Source organism: Portunus trituberculatus, chromosome 42 (assembly GCF_017591435.1).
Source record: "Portunus trituberculatus isolate SZX2019 chromosome 42, ASM1759143v1, whole genome shotgun sequence".
Taxonomy (NCBI): domain Eukaryota; kingdom Metazoa; phylum Arthropoda; class Malacostraca; order Decapoda; family Portunidae; genus Portunus; species Portunus trituberculatus.
In genome coordinates this window covers 19,864,751-19,874,750 of record NC_059296.1, presented here as the reverse complement: position 1 = coordinate 19,874,750, position 10,000 = coordinate 19,864,751, and the positions used below count along the sequence as shown (strand labels likewise).

General features: G+C 50.6%; 1 protein-coding gene and 1 long non-coding RNA gene across 4 annotated transcripts in view; one reads left to right on the top strand and one right to left on the bottom strand.

Annotated features, from left to right (window-relative positions):
- LOC123517714 overlaps positions 1-8,067 on the bottom strand; it is a 34,322-nt gene extending 26,255 nt beyond the window's left edge. The window contains exon 1 of one of the 3 annotated variants that reach the window (XM_045278077.1): positions 5,357-8,067. The gene's annotated coding sequence lies outside the window, so the exon portion shown is untranslated. The remainder of the gene's footprint in view (positions 1-5,356) is intronic. The other 2 variants (XM_045278076.1, XM_045278078.1) reach the window with 2 other exon arrangements.
- A 116-nt stretch (positions 8,068-8,183) lies between these two features.
- LOC123517716 overlaps positions 8,184-10,000 on the top strand; it is a 3,420-nt gene continuing 1,603 nt past the window's right edge. The window contains exon 1 of the long non-coding RNA XR_006678550.1: positions 8,184-9,454. This is a non-coding gene — a long non-coding RNA (uncharacterized LOC123517716). The remainder of the gene's footprint in view (positions 9,455-10,000) is intronic.

Sequence of the window (10,000 nt, the reverse complement as noted above, 5' to 3'; positions counted from 1 at the left end):
AAAACGAGGATGATGTTAGACGCGGTAGCGATAGTGAAGCTTGGAGATACCGAGGTCATACAGGAGAAGGCAGACGAGGAAGATGTTAGTCGAAGCTTTTTAGTTGTACGTGGTGCGTGTGTGTGTGTGTGTGTGTGTGTGTGTGTGTGTGTGTGTGTGTGTGTGTGTGTGTGTGTGTGTGTGTGTGTGTGTGTGTGTGTGTGTGTGTGTGTGTGTGTGTGTGTGTGTGTGTGTGTGTGTGTGGGTGTGTGTGTGTGTGGAATCAGGTGAATATGTATTGATGTAAAGGCAAATTGCTAGCTCAACCAGTAAAACATTGCACAAAATCCAAGACTGCTGAGTATCCTGAAGCAACAGAGAGCATGCAACCTGGCACTAACCGATTGCGTCAAGAGAGAGAGAGAGAGAGAGAGAGAGAGAGAGAGAGAGAGAGAGAGAGAGAGAGAGAGAGAGAGAGAGAGAGAGAGAGAGAGAGAGAGAAGACAGTCAGAGTTGGACAAAGCAGAACACTGATGCCTATTATATTTAACACTGTACCAAGAAAAAGACTAGCGAGAGGTAAGCAATCCGTTTTCAAAAAGAAAAAAAGAAAAGGAAAAAGAAACTGCATCTCCTAAGCATGTTTTCACACACAAGCCATCACCGCACAGAGCCTCAGCCAAACTAGAGAGCGGCTGTCAGTCAGAAGAGGCAGCATACCTGGAGGAACACAGGTGGAGGAAAAACTCTTGATAGGTTACTGCCGGCGAGAAATGTTGCTAGGCTGAAGTGAGTTGTACACAGCAATGACAGAACACTCCCGCCGCCAGTCACTCCTCCACACACCTTTTCCCTTGCTACCCTCCTACCTCTCCCTACTTGCTTGTCTGCCTGCCAGCGTGCCTGTCGGCCTGCCTGCCTGCTTGTCTGTCTGTCTGCCCGCCCTTCTCACCGGTGTCCTGTTCGTCATCACATCCATGGTTTGCCTCTGCTCTGTTCTAAAGGAAAAACTAGTCAGACAGCATGTGAGGCACGTACATCATACGGTTTTTAGTCTGCTCTCCTCTTTAAAACTCTTGAATACTTCGCCACCATTCAACGAGGACGAAGTCTGCTATACTTGCCTTACGCACTGAATTAGAAGAGGGTTCGGTGGTTTTTATTTCACCACAAAGAAGTGTCAAGAGAGAGGAAGGCAGGAAGATTAAGTGTTAAGTAAATACTCGTTAAGACATCCTGCAGTAAATGTCAGTGCGCCATACTGTGCATTCCAAGTCAATTTGTAGACAAGAAGTAAAAGAGTGGAGTTTAGATATTCGCAAGCTGTTCTCTCTCTCTCTCTCTCTCTCTCTCTCTCTCTCTCTCTCTCTCTCTCTCTCTCTCTCTCTCTCTCTGTCTGGTTCGCTTAATATATTCTCTTATCGACAAGGTTGTAAAAAAACGAGTAGATTAAAAGATGTTGTTGTTCTTTAACAGTTCATTAGTTAAAGAATGTTCAAGTGTTACAAAACCAATTCGTGTATTTGTTAAACATGTACTACGTATCATCCCCATCTGTCTAGACCTCTGTCTGTGTTTTTTGTCTGCATGGCTCTCTCTCTCTCTCTCTCTCTCTCTCTCTCTCTCTCTCTCTCTCTCTCTCTCTCTCTCTCTCTCTCATCACGTTCTTCCCGGCAACAACTAATAATCTCATCCCAACAAGCTGAAATAGCTACTCGTATCCTTGCCCGCTACCACCACCGCCACCACCACCACCACCACTACCACCACGACCACCACCACCACCGCCGCCGACACCGCCACCGCCACCGCCACCGCTACCGCTGCTGCCACAACCACCACCACCGGACGCCCATTACACTCCACATCACCACAAGAACCAGTGATATTGCCGCCTGGGACGAGGCTCCTGCCGCATCATAAGCTCTGTCGTTCACACGAACAAGAACTGCAGACGCGGCAGAGGCGGAGGCGGAGGCGGAGGCGTGGGTAGCAGCAACAACAGCAGCAGTAGCAGCAAAGACAAGCCTGTCCCGCCGTGCTTCTGACACTCGGAACGGCCAGATCACACACCACCTCTGGAGTACGTGTCATCACTTCTCGTATGAGCTTCACCTCTTATTTATGACTTGTGTTTTTATTGGCCATTGTTATAAATGGTTCCACTTTTTGCGGACGATGGAGGCGAGAAGCGGCCGTCCTCTAGCCCGTCAGCCGCGGTGATTGCCGGGCTCCTCTGCGGATAACTGACTGCTAACTCCCGGTTGGTCTCCGCTCTTTATAGCGACGTACTCGCAGATAAAGACAAATGCGATGGATTTATTTTCAATCAAATGGGAGAGTGCGGAGGGTGTGGGCGGGACGGTGTGTGTGTGTGTGTGTGTGTGTGTGTGTGTGTGTGTGTGTGTGTGTGTGTAATTTCACCACGGCCGTCTACTGGTCACCCAGCCAGTCTTCCCCATTACGGAGCGAGCTCAGAGCTCATAGACCGATCTTCGGGTAGGACTGAGACCACAACACACTCCACACACCGGGAAAGCGAAGCCACAACCCCTCGAGTTACATCCCGTACCTATTTACTGCTAGCTGAACAGGGACCACACATCAAGAGGCTTGCCCATTTGCCTCGCCGCTTTCCGGGACTCGAACCCGGACCCTCTCGATTGTGAGTCGAGCGTGCTAACCACTACACTACGCGGTGTGTGTGATGTGTGTGTGTGTGTGTGTGTGTGTGTGTGTGTGTGTGTGTGTGTGTGTATGTGCGTATGTGTGTGTGTGCGTGTGTGTGTTTCACTGTTTGATCTGCTGCAGTCTCTGACGAGACAGCCAGACGTTACCCTACGGAACGAGCTCAGAGTTCATTATTTCCGATCTTCGGATAGGCCTGAGACCAGGCACACACCACACACCGGGACAACAAGGTCACAACTCCTCGATTTACATCCCGTACCTACTCACTGCTAGGTGAACAGGGGCTACACGTGAAAGGAGACACACCCAAATATCTCCACCCGGCCGGGGAATCGAACCCTGGTCCTCTAGCTTGTGAAGCCAGCGCTCTAACCACTGTGTGTGTGTGTGTGTGTGTGTGTGTGTGTGTGTGTGTGTGTGTGTGTGTGTGTGTGTGTGATTCACCTCGGTCGTCTACTAGTCACCCATCCAGTCTTCCCCATTACCGAGCGAGCTCAGAGCTCATAGACCGATCTTCGGGTAGGACTGAGACCACAACACACACCACACACCGGGAAAGCGAGGCCACAACCCCTCGAGTTACATCCCGTACCTATTTACTGCTAGGTGAACAGGGGCCACACATTAAGAGGCTTGCCCATTTGCCTCGCCGCTTAACGAGACTCAAACCCGGCCCTCTCGATTGTGAGTCGAGCGTGCTAACCACTACTTGTGTGTGTGTGTGTGTGTGTGTGTGTTTCACTGTTTGATCTGCTGCAGTCTCTGACGAGACAGCCAGACGTTACCCTACGGAACGAGCTCAGAGCTCATTATTTCCGCTCTTCGGATAGGCCTGAGACCAGGCACACACCACACACCGGGACAACAAGGACACAACTCCTCGATTTACATCCCGTACCTACTCACTGCTAGGTGAACAGGGGCTACACGTGAAAGGAGACACACCCAAATATCTCCACCCGGCCGGGGAATCGAACCCCGGTCCTCTGGCTTGTGAAGCCAGCGCTCTAACCACTGAGCTACCGGACTGTGTGTGTGTGTGTGTGTGTGTGTGTGTGTGTGTGTGTGTGTGTGTAATGGAAGGAATGATACCAGTAGGACTGAGGCTATGGCTTGACGTCGAAGTGAGACAGAAACGAAATGAGAAATAAATAAAGAAGGTGGACGAGGAAAACATCAGGAAAAGGAGGAAATAGGAAGAGAAGAGAAGACGATGATGCACTGTATTGATGGTTGTAGTCGTGGTTGGTGAGCAAATGGAAAGCGTTGCGCGTTAGTTAAGCAAAGGTTAGGAAAGAAAATTAATAAAATTTGTAAAGGAAAGTTGCAAGTGAATATGATAGTGTATGAATTGGAGGTAGTAGAGACAAGCAGACAGACACAGAGAGAGAGAGAGAGAGAGAGAGAGAGAGAGAGAGAGAGAGAGAGAGAGAGAGAGAGAGAGAGAGAGAGAGAGAGAGAGAGAGAGAGAGAGAGAGAGAGAGAGAGAGAGAGAGAGAGAGAGAGAGAGAGAGAGAGAGAGAGAGAGAGAGAGAGAGAGAGAGAGAGAGAGAGAGAGAGAGAGAGAGAGAGAGAGAGAGAATTTTCGGTACCATACAACAACGAAATTAATTAAAATTGCAACTCTGAGGCTAAAATGTTGACATCATGTTGTTATGTTTAGAAGTAAAAACTGACAGAACTAACAAAGCCACAGTGTGTTCCCTTGGAGAAAAAACAATAAAAAATGTATAATTTCTCTCCAAGTTTCAACGGTAAGATCAATGCACGTCAAAGAAGCTTTCTCCCATCTGTAAGCCTGACGGAGGCTCAATTTTTACTGTCACTGTATTCTTCAAACTAGAACTCCACAAAGACATACCGAACTGCACTCCACAACCACAACGAAAGTGCAGTATTTTGTAGCTTTTCCTTTTCATTGGCTTTGGCTGCAGGAAAGAATCACCTTCACCCTGGTATCGTCATTACTAACAGGGATTCTATAGCTCCACTCAAAAATACGAACCTAAGAGCTACCAAATTACAAATATTGTACGTTATCAGATGACGCTCCTCCCCCTCATACGCCACACATCTCGGCCCCATCCACCCTCACCGCAGAACACCTCCCTCGCCCTCTAGAATTCTTAACCACAACAGACCCTCCGCTTTCACTATCGCTGTCCTCTCCATCACTTTTCTCCACTAATTACCTAACATAAAATACCTCCTTACCAGCTCGCGTCTGCCCTTCACTCCCTGCGGCCGCTTGCCTCCCTCACCCCGACCACCGACGCAACGCCCTGCAGGCAGTGTAGCACAAGATCTATCCTCGTTTGGTTGTTCTTTGTCTCTCTTGTTTCCTGCGCAAAGCCAGTGGTGTTTCTTTTTCTTTTTTTTACCAAGCGCTTCTGTCAGTCCTTAGAAATCATGGCAGAGGGTAAGGTCAAGGTGAAAATGTGCAGCGCTCCGAGACCCGTCACCGCTTATTGCATTTGATTTGTTTCTTCAAGAGCCTATGAACAAGAAGCCAAACGTTGCAACTGTTGGGTCTCGCTGGGTCCTACTAAAATCCTTCCTCTCACCAATTGTTCGGAGTTACCAGTCATCACTTAATCAGTTGCAGGTACAAGTGGAATAAAATGACACAAACAGCTCCAGTCCCATCCTGTTCGGCCCAGACAATGGAGGCCAAGGATGTACTCACCTGCATGACGGCAGTGTTGTCATATGCTAATGCCCGCCGCCGCAAAGCTCCACACCATCAATCTCTTGCTAACATTCCCAAGGATCACAACATCCTGTTCGATCACTATCACTTCCAGTCACTGGCGTACCTGTCACTGCGGCGCCGGACAGCCTCCGACAGTCATTTTTATCGTTCTCTCACGAGTCTCGGTGGATCACTCGATTTTTAGTCGTGCAGTCACTGATCACTTGTCCCACATTCTTATCATAACCACTTCTACAGTAACACCTAGCACTGCCGCTACATCCATTATTTTCACCATAAATTTCATGATGCTCATAGTAATCTCACCCGAAATACCTAACCACTTACTCCATCTCGGCACCAGGTACCAAATACTTTGCTGGACCATTTTGCTCCTCACAGACGCTTCTGTCTCCGCTGCCGCCACCTTCACTGCAGCTCGGGTCTCTATCAAGGTTCGGTGCTCAATAACCTTCATGTTGGTGCGTCACCAGCTATCACTGAATAAAATCTTCATGCAGCAGGTGGTGGAAGCCTCCTTGCCATTAACTCAGCCTCACGCAGCAGGCGGCGGCACAAGGTGATGTGCCCTTGTTACCCCGCACCTTGCCGTACGTACCATAGCCCAGCCTTGAAAAACACCGATTAGCAAACAGGATCCCAACTGGTCATCTCATAAAGACCGACTCCTTAACGCAAATATTTGGTTATTGAGAATAGTGGTGAAGGGGAAAATTACAAGACGAAACATGTCAAAAAGTCAATATAGACTACTTTAGGGGGCGTGAGGGAGATGAATGAACACCAGGTATCTGCTCTCCAGGACCAAGGTTCGGCACTGAGAAAAGTGCCTTGATGGAGTTCGTCTCAAGCACCCCAACAATTGGTAAAACTCGTCTAATACAGGTGGGCGGACGGTGCTACACTGCCCCCTTGCACAGCCCTTAGGCACTGCTAGGCACAATCCTCCCACAGGACCTCTGGCAGGAGCTAGAGAGGAGGTATTGTGGCGGTCTTAGTTCCCGGGTTCGAAATGCAACCCATGTTCTGCCACTGTGTTCCTAACAACGGGGTTGCCGCCAAGTTGCTTTTATAACGGGGTTGAGACTAGCAAGGTCTAGGCCAACAGGGCAGCACCTCACTATTCCTCTAAGTTTCATGAGTTTCATTACGTATCGGACATCCCCCACCCCTTGTCTGCACAAGACTTATTGTGGCAATAATTTACAGGACGATGGTCAAGAGTACCGGATGAAAGTGGACTTGAACACAACATTAAGTAGTTATCAGAGTGAGTGTGGTGGAGGCGAGAGTGTAAGCGGAAGCCCTTCATAACGGAGACTCAAGGCCTGCCTCTCCCAGACAGCTTACTGACGTGTCACTCACCTTCGCTCGCACGCTCAGGTGGCCTGTGTCTGTCTGGCGGGGGTCTGAGCCTGGCGGTGCGGTGGTGGCGCTGCTCCCTCACAGGCCCAACACCCTCCACCAGCCCCACACTCTCCCACTTGCCTCCTCCTTCCTCTTGCCCTACCCGTCGACCCACAGCACACCGCCAAACATCAGGGGCCGCCTACGAACCTCACTGCTCCCTTGACGCACCGGACGCACTTGACTAGCCTTGGCTGAGGCCCCGACGGGGGAGACAGGGTCGGAGTGCCATTGCAACGAGGTGCTCAGCAACAGCGGAGAGGCGGAACAACACTGAGGCGGGGACTAAGTATCATCACACCATCACACTAGTGCATCACACGTCTCTCCCTTGAGGTTCCGCACAACTTACACATGAGACGAGGTGTGGGCGGTGGCAGATGTCACTCCAGAGGAACCACTGATCATCGAGGAAAAAGCGAGGCGCGTGGAAAGTGGGGGCACGTGGAGCACGATGGGTACATTGGTCGGCGTCCAGAGCACGTGGGTGGGGGGCGTAATGTCAAGATGGGTGATCCGGGGCGTGGCAGGGGGGCCGCGATGCAGGGCGCGGCGTGGTGTGGTGCACGACTGCTCTGCCAGGTGACGGGAAGTAAAGTCAGAGTTGTCTTGATTATGGACTGAGTGATTCAGAGGCGTGGCGGGCGAGTGGGCGTATTGTGAAGGTGAGGGGCGTGCCGGGGTGCGATACGGTGTTGGTGGCAAGAGCCGGAAACACGGGAACACGGCACTCACACTTGAGACATCAGGGAGTCTCATCTGAATAGGTTTTCCCACTGTTAAAATTTTCCGTAAGTGTCGTATCTTATAAGTGATTGATATGAACATTCAACGTAGGTGTTCACTTTGGATGTTACATGCTTACAGACATTGGAGACATCACATTCACTTTCGCAGACAAATGCAGTGTCCTTAGCCTTGGGTATTTATCATCCCAAGGTAATGTTATGACTTTACTGGGAGCTGCATTTGTCATTTATGATCTGTGTGGATGATGGGATTTGTCATAGATCAAAGTGAATGAATCATGGCGGGAGCGTGGAGCACAGCCTATCGCGGTTAGAGGTGCTCGCCGAGTGTGGAGTGGCGGCTGGGAAGGCGCACAGCCTACTGCTGACCCGCTGATCCCACTGCTGGGGGCCGGCTCGCTCCACCACTGTCACCACCTCTTGCACGCCCTCACTACGCCCACGGTCACCAGGTCTGACAGTGCAGTGTGAGTGGAGGATGTATGTGTGTGAGTGTGTGTGTGTGTGTGTGTGTGTGTGTGTGTGTGTGTGTGTGTGTGTGTGTGAGCGTGCGTGCGTGCCTGTGTGTATGTATGTATGTATGCATGTGTGTGTGTGTGTGTGTGTGTGTGTGTGTGTGTGTGTGTGTGTGTGTGTGTGTGTGTGTGTGTGTGTGTGTGTGTGTGTGTAAGGAGGGCTGCAGCCTCAGCAGCGCCTCCTGCTGGGTGACTAGAACGGGCGCCGCCACGACACCGTAAGGTTCACTCGCACAATGACAGGAAGACGATCATTTGCCTCCTCCCTCCTATGTTTACGTTAAGAGGCAGCGTGGCGCGGCGGCCACCACCCTTACACGCACGCACGCACCTCGCGCGTTCAAGACTCTCTTGGTCTGCCGGTACAACGAGACGGCCAGGTGCTGCCGCGGCTCCTATTGTTGTTGTTAGTGGTGGTGCTGCTGCCTCCGCCACCTCCACCGCCGCCGCCGCCGCCGCCGCCGCCGCCGCCGCCACCGCCACCGCCGCCGCCGTGTGCACACCGCCACTCCACACATGCACTGCAGCGCCGCCCGCCTTGCATGCAGCGCACCGGCCCGCGCTCAAGGCCAGCCCCGTCGGCGCGCCATGTCCCTCCCGAGACTAGGCCCTCCAGCAGCTGCTGCAGGAGCAGCAACAACAGCAGTGTCGTCGCAGATAGTAGTGGCTGCCAGGGTCGCTCTTGCCCTGCCGGCAGCCAGTGCGCCGCCACCAGATACTAAGGACCCTGCCGACAACCTGACGGCGATGAAGTCCTGCGGGCCGTGACACAGGGTCGCCACCTCTGTCTGCACTTCCTCGCACCCCACACTCCCCCGCAGCCAATCACAAGCCTTGCAGAGAGTCCAAGCAAGATCTTACTGGCAAACTGTGTGGTCCCCGGAGTACGGTGCGGGGATGCTCTCCTGGCCGACCCACACACAACACTCGTCTGGATGCTGACAGTGATGCAACTAGTCACTACACACACCAACATACGAACACACCAACTTACATACATATGCACGCACTAAAATCGCACAAAACACATGCACACCTCAATCTGTTACTTAAAGCACGGTCATTTATATGTGTGTTTCAGTGAGAAAACGTGGAACTTACGTATGTATGCGTATGTTTTTTTATTTTATTTTAATTTTTTTTTACTGTCGTCTCTGTCTGAATAACAACGTTTTTTATATCTCACCTGTATTAAGTTTTCTAGCTGTGACTCGAACGTTATAGTGCTCGTTCTGTGGCATCCCATGCTCGTCCATATTGCATGGGAAGAGTCAATGTTTATGGTACGTCGGCAGCATGCAAATCCAGCCCAGCGATCCGGGTCCCCCGTCCCACAGTGTGGTTCAAGTGTTACGTCAACAAGTACACGTTGAACCTAGTGATAACATAATGTATTTCTTGTGAGTATGTGTTTTCTTTTATGTAAACATAAAGAGAGAGAGAGAGAGAGAGAGAGAGAGAGAGAGAGAGAGAGAGAGAGAGAGAGAGAGAGAGAGAGAGAGAGAGAGAGAGAGAGAGAGAGAGAGAGAGATGAGAGAAAAAAGTGCCATGTGATGGAGTGGCAACTCTCTATAAGTGTTACTTTAAGTTAAAAACGAGAGAGCCAGTTGTGTGTGTGTGTGTGTGTGTGTGTGTGTGTGTGTGTGTGTGTGTGTGTGTGCGTGCGTGTGTTTCAACCGCGCGCATGATGATTCTCATGTTGGTGAGCTTGTTCACATCTCTTATGCACAGTTTGTTTGTTTGCAGGGCGGTTGATTGTTTGTGTGTACAAGAGAGAGAGAGAGAGAGAGAGAGAGAGAGTTTGGCTGCTGCAACTGAAGTTAAGTACATATTGAATTAAGAGAGAAGTTAGACGTGAATAGAAATTCATCCCCAAAATTCACATGACACTCAGACATGTGTGTATTTGATAACTAAACTCATGTTATGTACAAGTCAGTTACTTA